Source organism: Triturus cristatus, chromosome 8 (genome assembly GCF_964204655.1).
Source record: "Triturus cristatus chromosome 8, aTriCri1.1, whole genome shotgun sequence".
Classification (NCBI taxonomy): Eukaryota; Metazoa; Chordata; class Amphibia; order Caudata; family Salamandridae; genus Triturus; species Triturus cristatus.
The window spans coordinates 969,863,073-969,879,937 of record NC_140591.1 but is presented as its reverse complement, the minus strand read 5'-3'; the positions used below and the strand labels follow the sequence as shown (position 1 = coordinate 969,879,937).

The 16,865-nt window shown below is 44.0% G+C and overlaps 1 protein-coding gene across 2 annotated transcripts in view; it reads left to right on the top strand.

Moving 5' to 3' along the window:
• Positions 1-582: 582 nt before the first annotated feature.
• Positions 583-16,865, top strand: part of RAB9A (RAB9A, member RAS oncogene family) — a 158,042-nt gene continuing 141,759 nt past the window's right edge. Inside the window, exon 1 of one of the 2 annotated variants that reach the window (XM_085622494.1) lies at positions 583-719. The gene's annotated coding sequence lies outside the window, so the exon portion shown is untranslated. The remainder of the gene's footprint in view (positions 720-16,865) is intronic. The other variant, XM_085622495.1, reaches the window with a different exon arrangement.

The following is a 16,865-nucleotide window of genomic DNA, read 5'->3' as shown; positions in this document are numbered from 1 at the left end:
ATAAAATAGCAAAAAAATAAAAAGACCTAAGCCCCTAGATGGATGGAAACTGTGGTAGAAAACTAAACATCACTTAATTTGCACTGCTTGGCCTTCGCAGATCGCTCTAGCGGGAGCGGTTGCAGCCACAGTCACACAAATCCCATTATTGTATCACAGCCGCACTTTCTTTGGAAAGACGAGATCACGAAATCAATTTGGTTAACCAAAAAAAAGTTGTGGGGAGCACTCTTCATGATTACTTGCACGTAAAAGATTGAGATACGCCTCTGTTCTGGACGGGGCCCTGGAGTGACGTTTCCTTTCCACTTCCCATTGAAGAAATTCCCCCGTGACCCACGCTATGTGAAAGCGTTCTTTTAGTGTTTATTGCGGTGGGCACCATAAGTTGCAGGATACAATGTCAGCACGGCCAGAACCCATAAAAAAACCTTTAAAGACAAGTGTGTAGTCTAGTCTTGGGTTGATATTTCCGGGTCGGCCACGGCCTGGGCGGTCTCTCTCTGGGAAGGATGGGTCGCCTTTTCCGGGGCATGTTGCTCTCTTCTAACCAATCACAGGCTTTCTGAGCCGATACGGCCACGGAGCTCCGCCCCGCTCCGCTCCAGTCATTTTAGAGTGGTTTTCCTATTGGCTCTCTTCTCCTTCACTTTTTGAAGTCTTGAAGAGTCGAAAGCAAGTCTGTGGCGATCAGATGTTTAAAGATCCTTCGCTGGGCGGTAAGTCTCACTGGGGATTCTGTGGGGGTTGCTCTTGGGGTTTCCCTGTCACCTTTTAGTGCTACGATACTAGGATTATCGGTCCTTTGCTGAACGCCTCGGAAAGCGGACAGGATCAGGCTGGGCCAGGTGCTGTTTGTTTACCTGCTGTCTCAATGCTGCAGTTTGTTGATGTTTCTGGCTGCCATCCCGCCCTCTCTTTCTGGGGAATATTTCTGTCTGATTTATTTTTTGTTTTTTCCAACGCTATTTCCCAGCACATCGCAGTGTCCGTCTTCAGTGCTGCGAAACACACATAACGATATGATTAATATCACGAATACAAAAGCCTAATAGTTGATCCTGAAATTGCATGTATGGAAACAGGAGGTTTTGTTTCAATCGAGAGAAATTCCTACAGCCTTGATTGAATCCTCAGATCCTGTCTCCCAGTGCGAGTTAAAAGAAACTGCTTGTCAGATAGGCATGATGCAGGGTCCCATGACTGACTCACTGCAGTTCAATTCAGGCCTGACCTGCCAGCTGAACGAGGCACGTGATGAGCCTGTTGGAAGTTGGGCATTTCCCCTTACTTTGTGTGATTAGTCGTGCCGAATTGCGTTTTATATATTTGCAGTTAGTTTCTCACCCCCCTCTCGTCTCCCGGTACTAGGAAGGAGGGACTGGGGGGAATGGGAGGTTGTTTTGTTTCTGTAAAAGGTTAACCGAGCGTTATTTTGTTTCCTTTACATTTTAATTTCAAATGTGGTTGCTCACAACTCAAGCTAGTTTCAGTGGGCTGTCTTCAGCCGACACTGGTGAGTGGGTGTCATTACCAGATAATTGTAGGAGGGAAGGGCTGGGAGCTTGTCTTCACAAGACAATGGGTTGGTTGTGGGTGTCTTTAGCAGGCGCAATAAAATTAACATATGACCCATGTCCAATTGGGCATCTCGGTGCCGTGCTGGTAGTAAGTTAAGAAAACAGTGCATTTTGGGATTTCCAGTCCTGGTTCACTTTATTTGATTCAGTATCAGTTCAAAGGTCACTAGTTTGCATAATGGAATAGTGATCTGATCTACAGTGTTCTTGTTGACACTGAGTCATCTGGTAATCTTGGTTGTTATTGTACCTTAGTAACTAATAGCCGGAGAGTGCGTTGCAGCTGTTGACTTACTGCTTCATTTGAACTTCCTTGATACTAAAGCAGGTTACCTTCTTTCTGTTTGTATTACTTTTTTTTTCTGACAGCTATGTATAGCGGTTACATAGACTTACTTGTTACATATTCGTCTTTGCAGTTCGTAGTATATAAGTAGACTCAAGCGTATTTATTCTTTGCTTTCCACATCTGTTCCACTTCCTAGCTTGGAAACAGATTTGTCATGTTGTCAATCCAAATTAATTTTGTTCCCCAAGAACATGGTTAGGAATTAGCTCTGATGTTGTCATCCAGTGTGTGCCCCTGGTTTGAATAAGCTTGCAAATGGCTAATGCATTTTTTTTTGTATAAGCTTGCGTTTTCACATTCTGGCACTGAGAAGGGCAAAGTCAAACTGGAGAGTAATAAATCCGTATCAAAATTAGATCATGGTGTTTAGCAGGCAAAACAGCTTTTCTCAATGGATTGTGGGTTATAGTTTTTAACAGGATAGAGGCTCATAATTATTTGGTTCTGTGGCGGGATGGGGGTAGAGAGTAGTAACCCATTCCAAAATCCATCCTTAAACATCAGATCAAGCCCATTGATATTTTTCAACAAAAGTACTTTAAGAAACTTGCCACTTGCCTTCCTAACTACTAAATCAGTTATTATTTTTTTTGTAATCCCTACCACATTTATGCTGTTGCTTCTTTCTATACTGCTGTTCTGCTTTTTTCTGACAATCTTTCCAAGTCGTTAAAAAGGACAGTATTAAGTGGATAATTTGGCAGGATTTTTCAAAGGTCAATTACAGTTCAATTAAACACCTGGCTCAGTTTCATGATGATTACTGTAGATGAATAGTCCGTGGGAAAGCATCACTGCCATTACTATTTTAACGTACATAACCTATTCTCAAGGAAGGGCCATTCACAAGAAGTTTGATTTATTTGAATGGACAAACGGTGCTTGCGAAGTTCGTAGGGGAAGTTATCAAATTGGTATCATATCAGATTGTGACAGCTTTCATGGACAATTTGGTTAAGGTTGATTCCCATACCAGAACGGAGTAAAAACTGGCCACCCTGTTTCTTCTATGACGAGCTCGTTTGGTTGTGTGCTCAGCAGATGGAAATGATTGCGCATTTAGTATGTATTAGTAAGGAACAAACGCAGAATGCAATAAATGCTTGTAGTAGCTGTTGTTTTTTTAAATTTATTTTTCGGATTTGTAGGGAAGTTATTGTATTGAATGGCTAGAGCACAGAAATGTCTGCTTGTTCTGTGAAATTTGAGGCGTCTCCCAGAAACTGGAAGCTGCTACGATCAGGTATAAGTGATTGTTTTAGTAAAGCACCTGAACTAATATTTTTTAATTTTCAGACATAGTTAACACAATTTTAGCTTCTGCACTGAGGTTCAGCAGTGGCACTATATCTGTGGGCGTTGTTACCTTGTTTAATGTATTCAGGCTTCTTTTAAATGCTTTTAAGTTTTCAGCAGTACCTTATGAACTGAATTGAACCCCCCCCCCCCCCCCTAATTATGATCTATTCTACTTCCTCCATAAAGTGACACAAAACTATATTTGAGCTTGTTGCCTTTGAAGCTTCTGTAACAAGGGAACTATCATAAACCATATTAACGTATTTGAGTGCCCTGACATCGCTTGACGATTTTTGTGTTGATGGTTTTTGGTTTAAAAATTCCTATTGTGATCCTTTTTTAAATTTTTATATTTTTCTTAGTGCCAATATTAACCCGAGGTGCTGCTTTTCTTAGAACTTACCGTAATGCCATAGATGATGCCAGAGTCCCTTCTTATATCGAACTCTACTGGGGGTCCAACCATCAGGAGATCCATTAGAGACTGGGTATAATCATAGGACCACAACACCTTGAATGTTACCATCACTCATAAAAGTCTTAACATTTTCCCGAATCCTGCGGCACTTGTAACTCCTGCGGCACTTGCAAGTGTTAGAGTCTCTTTTTTTTCTGAACAAGTGCATAATAGATAGGCAGGGCCGGTTCTACGATTTTTGGGGCCCCGGGCGAAGTGCAATGCGCGAAGCCCCTCTAATTTACATAAGTGACACCTGAGGGCTCCAGAAGGTGCTTTGTGCAGACTTCTCTTGGGCCCCAGCTCCCCACTCTGCCACCTACAAGCACCTCTTTCACAGCTCAAATCAGGCTGAAGGTGCGAGAATAGCTTGGGGGCTGAGCGGTAAAACTGTGTGGACTGTAAAGTGCTGACAATGGGTGTCCCTCAGTGTCTCTCAGTGGGCAGCCAGGCAGGAGGCCTAATTGCAGGACACACCTGCAATTAGGCCTCCTTGCAACTGGCACAAGATGAAGAGTTCCCCCCCCCCCCCCCCCCCAGGCCTCCCCACACCATCCCTGAGAGGCCCAGTGAGGGGGCCTCCTCCTGTAAGACCAATTGCAAACGGACACCTTTCTTCAATGGGATTGGCAGGAGCACAAGAGGTTTGGTGGTGTGTTGCACTGGTGTGGGCCCCATGCTGGTGGTCTGAGTGCGAGGCCCTGGGCAGCTGCCCACACTGTCCATGCCTAGTGCCACCCTGTAGATAGATATGTTTAAAAGCCTGGGTCCAGTCTCCAGCTGTTGGTGAGGATTGCTTTATACAATTTGCAAAAGTTTATTTCTCTGCTAATGATATGCAGAGTAACCATTGCCTTCAGTTTATTGGAATAGATAAATATTTGTTTGACAAAACAAAGGCAGCCAGTTGGTCTCTTAACTATATCTTTAGAGAGGTTGTCAGTTTGTATTCCTCACAGCTTGCCAATAGCCACAAAGGGTTAGACAAAGCAAGAAGATGTGATACTATTAACACCTACTGCATCACATAAACAAACCGCTATGGCACAGCCAGTATTGATTGTGCCGTATTGCTTTGTTTTAAATTACTTCGAGCTATGTTACTCAGCAACCGCGATGCAACATCTTTAAAACACATTTTCAACGGCAATAGATCTTACATACGCAAATGCTATGGGCTTTGCTAATGCCTATTTTTTGTGTGCAGTATTAATAGGGAATACCAAGTGATATGCCAACAGTAGGTCTTAACTGTAAATTGTTTCTATCAAATTCTGGAATATGGAATGTTCTTCTTATGCATGATACATGACATCTAAAATAGCTGTATGCCAGTGTAATCTATGATCTTGTGTCAGGGCCACAAAAGGTTTCCGACAAGGGCGGGGACCTTGAAGAAAGTGTGACTGCAGGCACTGCCCTCCGGCGGGGTCCATATCACATACATTTATAACAACTCAAATACAGCGTGCTGGGTGAACCATAAGTTGCTGCTTCATCCTGGAAACAGAGAGAATAGCTCCACCACTCAGTACACCTTAGCGGGTGTACTGTCACTTCACTTAAGGCTGTATTTGTTATGGCCTTTCACTGTAGGTCCTTTCACTGTAGGTCCTGAAGAAAGTCTTTGCAACCCATACGTAATTGGCTGAAAAATGTAGATCTATTTTAGGATTTGCGAGAGCAATTGGATCTCATTTTTAGGTCTCGTCTGAGCCAACGCATGCGCTACTCTGCAAGACATTTTGTAAGTTGGTTTTTAAAAGTGCTACCAGAGGCTTTTGCTGGCCTCCAGCGTGCGGTTACGTGCACGTGATTGCACGCAGCCGCCAGCTTTTAGCGCCCGAGGCGCCATCTGGAGTGCCATCGCTTTCACTTTTGCCGCTGCTGCGCGCGCACCACTCCCGTGCTTTTAAAAAAAAAATGTTTTTAATTTCCTTTTGCTGCTCGCACCACTCGCGGACTTGGGCTTGTATTTATGCTTTGTATAGTACTTTTGCTGCCTCTAAGCACTGTGAGCAACACTTGTTACTATTATCCAATGTAATGGGACTCAGTTAACCGGCCTCAGACACATGCAGAGCCTGCCCGTCTTGCTGCCCAGCGCCGCTGATGCAGTCATTGCCGGGAAGATGCTGTTACGAGTCCCTGCATGAATTCCAAATCCTGCAGAAAGTGCTCTCTCCTAATAACTCGGCCTCTCCTTACTGCTTGCCTCTCCTTACTGCTTGCCTTTGATAAAACACACAACGTCTTATCCTCCCACTGTCTGCAAGCACTCAACCGAAGCCGGCCATTACCATGGAGAAAACAAAACAAAAAAAACTTTTACCAGTACCGTTTAGAATTCCTTTTGAAACGCACACAGGTTCTCTTTCATATCGCTGAGGGTGATGTATACCGTCCCTGGTATTTTACTTGCAGTTAATGGCTGTTCGTGTTCGCCGGCACGGAATCATTAAAGCATCGGTTGAAATCCTAGAGATTAGCCCGGATTGGCCACCTTTTAACACGTGACACATAGGATGATGTTATAACGCGGAAGCCATCTAAGCTTCGGTTAATCTGCACATACTATCGAAGCGTGAGGAGGATCACCCTATCTGATGCACATGCTGCAACTTTAAAGTAAGTTCTATGATTAGCCAGCGTCTAGTTATTGCCTCACACAGATTTTTATCGTTGCATCACTTTATTGTACGGCCTCTACCTCTGATACAGAGTTCCTTAAGACCATCCGTTCAGATGCCCCGCCGCACGCACATATATATCTTAGAGCTAAGTATGCTATTGAGTGTTCCATCTGGTTTTAGCATACTTGAGAGCTCTACTGCTGTAGTTCCATTATGGTATGTTTACCACTATAGATTTCGATCTCACAGTTTTGAACTCTCATACTGCAGGTAGTTTTGCTTGTATTTAATATTTTGCAATGATCAGAGCAAATGATTCGGTTTTATTCCCCTATCGTTTTTTAGGTCTCGCCTGACCCAGCGCATGCGCTGGTCTGGCGACACTTATTGAGAGGGCTCCAAAAAGTGCTACCAGGCCAGCCTAGAGCTACAGTGCATGTGCGCGGGCGCGCGCGCTGCGTTTTACCGCAATTACTTTCACTTTCGCGGCCGCAAGGCCGCTTTGATGTTGATCACGATCGTGATCCCTTTCACTTTCGCGGCCGCAAGGCCGATTGGCATAGCCATTAGGTCTCGATTTTGGGACCTTATAAGTATTTAGTTACGCAACTGTTGCATGGCTAAACACTTATAAGGTCCCAAAGGCGAGACCTATTGGCTATGCCAATGCTTGTCTGATGTTACACTGTATTCCTGCCCAGTCTCAGTACAATTACGAGCCTCATGACATCCTCTTATGATACTGCTTGCATTTCTTTAATTCTTTCAGTAGCAGATCGTTATAGTTATTTTTTGTGGCTCTTTTCATCCCCTAGAATTATCTCATCTTATACATTGGTTAGACCTTGATGTAAGCATAATCTCCCATCCTTTTCTTTTGCATCCATTGTGAATTGTTTCAATTATAACTTTTTATATACTTATAGCAATTCAGGCACCTTCTTTCTATCTTTCTCACACACTATTGCTGCTCCCACAAACTGCCTATCCCTTTCATTCCTACTTTCTGTAGCTCTCACCACTATCTATTCACCATGTCACGCAATTCTACCACACAAATACAGTTACTATGTAAACAAGCATTGGCATAGCCAATAGGTCTCGCTTTTGGGACCTTATAAGTGTTTAGCCATGCAACAGTTGATGTTGTTGCACCAAGGATATTGTGCTGCATAGCTAAATACTTATAAGTTCCCAACCGCAAGATCTATTGGCTATGCCAATGCTTGTTAATCTTGCCCTGGGGCCCCACTTTTAAAATTCTGGCTAGGAGGGGGATCCTGGAGACAATTTTAAAATATACCTTCTTCACTACCTATCGTAAACGAAAACCTGCTCCGCTGTAGTCAGGTGTCGACCACACCTAGGATGCACTCTGCACCCTAGGTGGGAACCCAGTGATGAAGTATGCCACCAACTAGGTTGGTGAGTGAGGGTGCTTTTTTAAAAAAACCTAATGGTTTTCTCCACATGACTGCTTTTGGATGCAGTTGCTTATTTCAGGCTCGGGCTTATTGTTGAAATAGTGTACTCTATGTGACATATCTGTTGTGACATGTCTTCTTCCAAGTTGTTAATGAATGATACTCAGTCTGTAGCAGGGCGGCTGGGGGTGTGAAATAATATGTTTGCTTCAAGTGAATGTAATGTGAGTCTTGGTGATAGCGCCGAGGTCAACTTTGCAGGACTTTATCAAATGGCATCAGATACGACACACATCGTGACAGATTTTATTCATTGCTTAATTTGTAAAAATATAAGTGCCAGGGCTCTTGTAAGGAGGCCACTGCAGCTTGCACCACACATTGCCCCAGACATGCTGCCAATAATAAAAACACAACTATCACACTCTTACAAGTGTGACAATTCATACTATTCATTGCATGCAGCAGTTAATAGTGATTTTAAAAGTATATAGAATTAATAATTAACTGTTGTTGTGGTTAGCTCTAAATTAGCCAGACAGTGCCACATTGTGGCAGGCTGGTACAAGTGCCAGTGTTGGCAATTAAGTGCCAGTGCTGAACACTGGAAACCACCGGCTCAAATTAAGCACTTATTTTATTGCATATTTATATGTCTGGGATCGTAGGAAGATGGATTAGGATTACACAGTAACCGGATATTACACACACTGTCCTGCTTTCTATGTCACTCATGTTCAGTGGGAGACACAGGGGGTGGGTGGTGGAGAGCTCGCAATTTTCCCAGAATCGCATGTTTTGTGTCCATTTGCCGATGCCGTAATTCAAACATAAAGCGCCCCAAAGGAGTGAATGCTGTTATTGGCATGCCCGTCTGGCGCTGCTGTGTATTAGCCTGTGGTCTATCTGGAATGTGCCCTATTGTCATATCAGCAACACATGTACGGGTATGAGTTGGTGGCTGCAAACGCATGCACTTTCTTAGAGTGCCATGCCTGTAAGCCAAAAAAGAAAAAAAAAGCGCCTGCAGGCCAGTGAAAGGACATTGTCCACAGGAAGCAGTGTTTGGTCCATGCTCCACAGCTTGGATTAAGACTCCAAAGCTCAGGAGGAGCCACTGATGAATAGGAAACAAGAGTGATGTGGGAGCTAGCCAATAGTAAGTAAAGGTAAGTACTGGGCGGACTTCAAGCCCCTTTTTTAGGTCTCGCCTGAGCCGGCGCGCATGCGCTGCTCTGCGAGGCTTATTGTAAGACTTCCAACTCCCAGAGCTTTGCTCGTGTATTTTTTTTTTTTTTTTAATTTTTTTTTTTTTTACTGCTACGCATTTGATTAGCCAATGCGTAAGGCTTCCACAAAAGAAAGCGCGGTAATGGCCAAACGCTCGGGTATGTCCCACCTTAACTTTAAATGTCCCCTCTCATAGCCCATGTGTCTCAGGAGCGAGCAGCGGCGCCATCTGTTTCCAATTATGTCGTCCGCGCTTGTTTACATTTGCCCGTCTGCGGTCGTGTTAATTGGAAACAGATGGCATTCACTTTTGGACAGCCAGCGCTTGTGCCTGTAACAGACACTCCTCACCCCTGCCCTACTTCCCCTCGCCCTGTTAATGCTGCGACCCCTTGGCTCAACTCCCACCATTTTTTTAATAACACTTCTCAGCATGCTGCTCATTTCACGAGCGCTGTGCTTTCTCTTTTCCCAGTGACAAAATCAGCCTGCCTATTGCAGCTCCTCCCACCCACGCTGCTGGGTTAAGGAGACTACGCCTTTGTAAACTGCTGGGGTGAGCCTCTCCCAGGATCACCTATACAGCCGCTGCAGGCCTCAGGCCTGCCCACCTTCCATTCTCCCCTGCAGCAGCTGATCCACCGTCGTCCACACCTCTGTAGCATGGTGGACAGAGAGAGCTACCTGAGGATAGTTGGTGCCCTTCATGCTTGTTTTTTTTTTTTTTTGCTGTTGTAAATAGTATGAAGTGATCGGAGCGCTTTACGTAAGCGGTGCATTACAGATGGACGTATTCATTTTTAGGCTTGGGGAGAGTGAGTAATTTGCTTAGCTTTCCGTGAGCACTGGTTGCATTACAGACGGACGCATTCTTTTTTACGCTCGGTGAGAGTGAGCGATTAGCCTAGCTTTCCGTTGAGCACTGGTTGCAGTACAGACGAGTGCATTAATTTTTAGGCACAGGGAGAGATAGCCATTTGCCTAGCTTTCCGGGAGCACTGATTGCAGTACAGAGGACGCATTCATTTTTCGGCACGGGGAGAGTGAGCGATTTGCCTTGTGTTCCATGAGCGCTGGTTGCAGTACAGATGGCGGATTCATTTTTAGGCACGGGGAGAGTGCATGGCACAAATTCCCCTAATCTTACTTATCCAATTGTTCCTCGCCTACCATATTAAACGGAGAAACTTTACTGTAGAGGAGAAGCGCTGCTGTCCTTTGCAGATGGAAGTCACAGCGCTTGCTGCTGTGTGAACTGAGGCACACAGACCATTCCTGCCATTAATAATATTAATTAAGCATGGAGCCCGCCCCTCAATGGGTGAAGTAGGCGCTCTGCACAGCAGACTGATAGTATGTTCACTGCAGTACAGAGTCACACCCGCTTGCAGCTTATAACAAAAACATAGCACTGCATGCAGCCTCTCTATGCATGTGGCCTGGGAGTGCATAACAACGGCACTGGCTCAACAGTAGTGGTGGTATGCTGTGCATTTTACCTCTAGTTTTGTCTTCCTTCCTGCGTTGCGTTGTAAAGGCGAGTTGTTAATCAGTGCTACGGCACAAATGACTTTGCTGTGCCAACAACAGACCTTGGAAAATAAACTTTTGTTGTATCTTGGGCAAGGCAGAACATTCATTGTTGTGTTAGTCACGCATTCTCTCAACTTCGTTCAAGCAATGACAACACATGCGTTTATGGAGTTGATCATTTTCATAGTTGAACCTTTTTCGTTCATTTAAATGCTCCTTCTCGCCTTCTGTTCTTCTTGCTTGCCCCTCTCTCTCCATCACCCTCCCATGTTCCGATGTTGCGTAGAAAACTTCCTTCTTCCATTTCACGCGTTACAATTTTGTTGCTCCTCATCCTCCTCCCACCCCTTCACCGATCTGATGCCAAAGGCCTGCTGTTTCGGTCCACAATGAACTCTACCCTCTCAATGGTAATTAACAATGTAAACAAGGCATAGTAATCCCTTCACTTTTTATACGTAATGAGTGTCCAACAGCCCACCAGGGCAAACATCAAATTTATCATTATAACATGTTTATTTTCATAGCCAAAGCTTTCATTTCTGAATAACATTCCATGCCATTGGATATTTTAAAATTGTGTTGTGTTTGCTAAAGGCTTCTCTATGCCTTTCCTCCCGCGTGCTGTGGAAAGACTAGTTGTAAATCAGTGCTTAAGCATAGATTACTTTAAAGGTGCATGGCTAAACACTTGGAAGGTCCCAAAGGCGAGACATATTGGCTATGTCAATGCTTGTTAGATTTTTATTTACTCAAGATTTCACAAGCACTGTGCAGGTAAAAACCGAAAAATGAGGGAGAGAGAGATTTTATTAAAAGGAACCCCTTTATTACTGCTGCAACTCGGGCACCTGTTAAGAGTCTTCCAGGTTTGTAGCAATCCAAATATTACGTTTTCTTATTATATAACTTTTAAAGAATGAAAATATGAAACCAAACCGACATTTTGATCCTCTCAAAGTTTTATTAACTTGTATTGTTTATTCGCTGCCTATTTTAACAGTACACAAAATGTTGGTGTACCTTTTGGAATGTTATAACTTGGAAAATCATAGTTATTAGTAATAAGGAAGATATTTCTGTTTTGTCAACTAACTTAAATTGGCTTCTCTTAACTAAATTTATATCTCTTCCAGTTATCCTGCTAGCTTACCAGTTGTTTGAACTTGTTTTAATTCATAGTAACATTGATATATATATATATATCAATCTGATTAAAGCCCTCACAAGACTCCAGAGTGTGCCGTGCTTCTTTCTGAATGAGAACAAGCGTTGGTTGTTGTGTTCAGTCCGCAGGCTGGAGGCGGACAAACGGCACACACTCTCGATTAGGAGCGCCCAGGTGAAACCAGCATTGTGGCAATTTTTGCTTTTCGGCAAAACAAGGCGCCCCCCCAACAAGTTGTACCGCCATTAGGTTTTACAGGCTTGGATCGGGAGAGAGGAGGCATTATGGTGTGCCTGATGGAGGAACCAGTGAGGCCTTTTACGCACACCCCCGCGGGCACCCGAGCTGGTTTTGTGGCCCGTGCCCATTGATTTGGGAGCACCACTTGATGTCCTGGAGCGTCACGAAACTTTTCAAGCGCCCACACGGACTGCAAGTCCCAGCATCCTTTGGCCTGTGGGAGTGTCATCGCGTTGCAACAAGCACATGATGTGGAGGAGGGGCATGTGTAAATTTTTAACAGGAACAGGAACTACAACAGCTGTACTGTGTGCTGGCGACTCTGTGAAACCGGCACTGACGAAGGCGATTTATCGCTGAAACGCGTATGCCAACGCTTCATGAACTGCCAGTACCTTGATGTGCCTGATTCTCATGGACTACCTGCTATGCGAGCTTCAATCTGATTAAAGCCCTCACAAGACTCCAGAGTGTGCCGTGCTTCTTTCTGAATGGGAACAAGCGTTGGTTGTTGTGTTCAGTCCGCAGGCTGGAGGCGGACAAACGGCACACACTCTCGATTAGGAGCGCCCAGGTGAAACCAGCATTGTGGCAATTTTTGCTTTTCGGCAAAACAAGGCGCCCCCCCAACAAGTTGTACCGCCATTAGGTTTTACAGGCTTGGATCGGGAGAGAGGAGGCATTATGGTGTGCCTGATGCAGGAACCAGTGAGGCCTTTTACGCACACCCCCGCGGGCACCCGAGCTGGTTTTGTGGCCCGTGCCCATTGATTTGGGAGCACCACTTGATGTCCTGGAGCGTCACGAAACTTTTCAAGCGCCCACACGGACTGCAAGTCCCAGCATCCTTTGGCCTGTGGGAGTGTCATCGCGTTGCAACAAGCACATGATGTGGAGGAGGGGCATGTGTAAATTTTGAACAGGAACTACAACAGCTGTACTGTGTGCTGGCGACTCTGTGAAACCGGCACTGACGAAGGCGATTTATCGCTGAAACGCGTATGCCAACGCTTCATGAACTGCCAGTACCTTGATGTGCCTGATTCTCATGGACTACCTGCTATGCGAGCTTCAATCTGATTAAAGCCCTCACAAGACTCCAGAGTGTGCCGTGCTTCTTTCTGAATGGGAACAAGCGTTGGTTGATATATATATATATATATATATATATATATATATATATATATATATATATATATATATATATATATATATCTGAGTATCTCACAATGAAATTTGACACCTCATCCCTAATTTTTTTCCGCAGTCGGTGCTGCAGCCCGTTGATCCACCGTAACGGTTTTATCTTCTACCCAAGGTTAGCAGCTGGTCAGGTGGCTCAACAGCGGTAGTTATAGCAGATATCGATGTGTATTGAGCATAGCGTGGCTTGCACTATGTGTAGTATAGCTCAGGTAATTAATCAGTATGTATATTGGTATGTCTGGAACAGTGTGATCATAGCTAAAAAGCAACAGAGCACTATACAATGTGTGATTTAGGTTTTACTGTAGATGGGGCAGCCCACAGAAGGGTATAGATCAAATATCTGGCATACAATTGGAAAGGGAAAGAACCCTAGGATGATGCTTACAGGCAAGTTTAGTCAGCATGGGGAGTCCAAGTTCTAGAGAGACCGTGTAACTGAATTAACGTGGATCTGGCATATATGCTGCTGTTTTGCCTGTATGCTTGCCCACCTTCATTGATTAGCTGTTCATTCATCTCTCAGACCTTCATTTTGTATGGATCTGCTCAGTATCTTCATACTTCTCTGATCACCTTGTATATTGTTGTCACGTTTGCTCAGTTTCTAGTAATTTGTAAACGTTCAGCATACATACTGGTGGGGTTTCTGAGGAGCTGTACCACTTTTTAGGTCTTGCGACCTGCTTTGCACTGCGCAGCATGCTCGCGCAGGCGAGAGTCCTTTTGTCGGGGGTTCAGAAGTGGACCCTGGAATCGCACACGCTTGTGCGTGTGTTTTCTGTTTTGGGGTTTGTAATTGGTCTTTGAGTGCGTGTTTTGTTTCAACAGAGCACGGAATAGGCCAAAGGCGGACGCATTGCTCCGCCCACGGCCTATTGGTGTCTGTTACGCGCACCAAAGTCCATATGTTTTCAATTATCGTACCCAGACACGGGTGCGATAATTGAAAATATACGCCTCGCAGTGGCGCGTGCACCACTCGCAGGCGTGTTTTTTTTTTTCTTCTTCAGTGCCGCTTGTATTTTATTGCGCAGGGCTTATGTGTTTTCGTTTTTACAAAATATTGGCATGTACCGTCTTCAGCCATAGCATTATATTGCAGAGCGCCTTCTCGCCCTTCTGAGTGTCAACACCGAGAAGCTGTTCTGAAAACTGCCATATTACCGCTCTCGGAGCAGTGGGCACGAGAGCAGAGCACTGACAAGGAGCGAGCCTAACTCTGTTTTAATGTGCGTCCCATGGTTGCTTGGATACCGTCCGTGACCTGGAAACTGCAAGGTCTACTTCCGGACACGTTTTGTTGATGTTGCATCAGAATTGGTGAACAAGGAACCGGGATGGAATCTGCCGGACAGCAAAGTGAGTGTCGAGCGCGTTTGAAAATGGGGATGGGGGCTTTGGAGTGCTTGAAGGGTGTGAATTCAGTGTCACTGGCTGCGAATCCCGGGGTCTTTGACGCCTCTTGTACACATAGTATGTAGTGCCACCTGGAATTTACAGGACATCAGGGCACTCTCCTGGTACCCCCGGGCCCCCCACCACCTCTTCGAGTCCGACAGAGATAGAAGTATGTGTAGTTGGTGAGTTTATAATGCCTAAACTGAGGTGCACCAGCACTTTTGAAGGTGCTCTTGGCCCGCTATTTTTTGTAGATCCCAAGATGGAAACCTGAGAGCACGGGAGGCTCTCACTCTGTTGCTTAATAGTTGATCAGGATGTTTTAGATCGTTATGTTTCTAGTTTTTGTTCCATTTATATACTGGCTGTGATTTTCACACGTTCGTGGGAGATGTGGGTCTTTTATTTCCCTTAAAGGATCAATGAGATTTTTCCAAGTGTGACGCAGTTTCAGAGTTATCACAGAAAGTGCAGCAGGATCTCTTTCTGGAATTGCCTCACTGTCCTTTAAATTTAAATTTAAGACCCCTTTCTCACCAATCCTTTTTGGTGAAATGTTCTTTTCTCTCTTGCTGTCCGTTATCTGAAATAATCTGACACACAAGGGCTTCAGAGATGCAGGGACGCTGACTAATTGATGTTAAATAGTTTTTCCCCGAAATTCTTAGGACCAGAGCAATTCCTTTTTTTTTTTACATGAGAACCATATATTCTAACAGCGATGCTAGCCCGCATGCTCAGTTGCTGTCTTTACCGAGAGATTTACCCAGCATCTCCTTGAATGGGTTCACACCCTAGGCATCTTTCCTTCGGCCTAGACAGGCTTTAGGCAGAGAATAGAATCACTGGACAATGTAGCATACGATGGAGAGAGAGGATGCTTATTGGCCAAGATGGCAAGGCCTTCCTGGTTGACTGGCATTCCCAGTGCATTGTAGGAGAATCTTTTTGGCCTAGATACTTGAGCGGGCACTATAGTCAAAAGCCTAGCAAGGCAGCAGGGGAGTGAGTTGAGATTGTATCATTTCACTGATCCTTTGTGATTTATGCAGGTGACCTATCAGCCGAAGTTGATTCCTCGCTTCTGAAGTTGATCTGACCTAGAACCTATGGTTTTGGCTCTTCAAGGAAGTTTGTACCGACTCTAAACACATAATCTCAAGGGAACTACCTTTCTGTAAATCACATGAAGACCAGGCTGCTTTTGGAGTTTGGGGAGCCAAAAACTAGTAGTAGTCAGCCGGTGCAATTTTTTTAAAAATTTTTACATTTTATATAGTGTCACTCTACCTGTGAAATGGGGTTAATGCACTTTGCGATGAACAAACAACAATTTTCTTTACATTTAATCTTAAGGGAATAAAATAAAGAATGGGAGAATTAATTAAACGATCGTCACGTACATAATTTGAGTGCAACATCTTTTTCCCAAAAGGTAGGAATGGATAATGAGGTGTGTGTGGTTGGTTGTGTGTGTGTGTGTGGTTGTGGGTGTGTGGTTGTATGGTTAGGTGTGGTTGTGTGATTACACATCACATAATTACACTGGATTCAATACAACATAAATACACTCCACATACCACTCAGTACTACATAATTGCACGTCACATAATTACTCTCTAATTAATGCAAGATAAATACATTCCACACAATACCACTCTGTGCCACATAATAACACAACACATAATTATACTGTACTCAATGCAACATAAATACACACCTTTCACTCAAGTTCGTGCAATATAAATTAAAAAAAATTAAAAACCAATTGCAATGCAATAGGTCTCACATTACTGAATCTTTGAGCTGCTATTGGTGTTGCATTATTATTAGCAATGCCTACAGCTCAAACTTTAATAATGCGAGACCTATTGCATGGAAAATGCTTGTTCTTTTAGCTTTGTTCATAATTTGAACATATTGTAAGAATTGTCCCACTGATCTGTTTGTGCCCCATTTTTACTGAAATGTTCATCATCATTCCTTATAAATGTATAAATTGTTCATTGGATCAGAGAAATAGCCTGATTTCGTCCTGTTTTCTGTCTTCTTAGTCTATTTAAGTCAATGTCATTTCCTTGTCCTGTCCTTTGTGCCCTTCTCACAATTTGCCTGTGAAGAAGGGAAAACACAAAATTTGCTCCTTGCTATGTATACAGTTTATGTCCTCAGCATTTACATTTTTTCAAGCTCTCGAAGGCATACACTTTTGCTTATTTGTTGACAACCTCAGGCACTAGCAAGACTTCTTCTTCTAGTACTTCAACTGCTGATCCTCTAGTATCACTCTTCTTTTATTCAGGGATTTCCTTACACATGGTGTGTAGTTAATACAAACGTTGTGC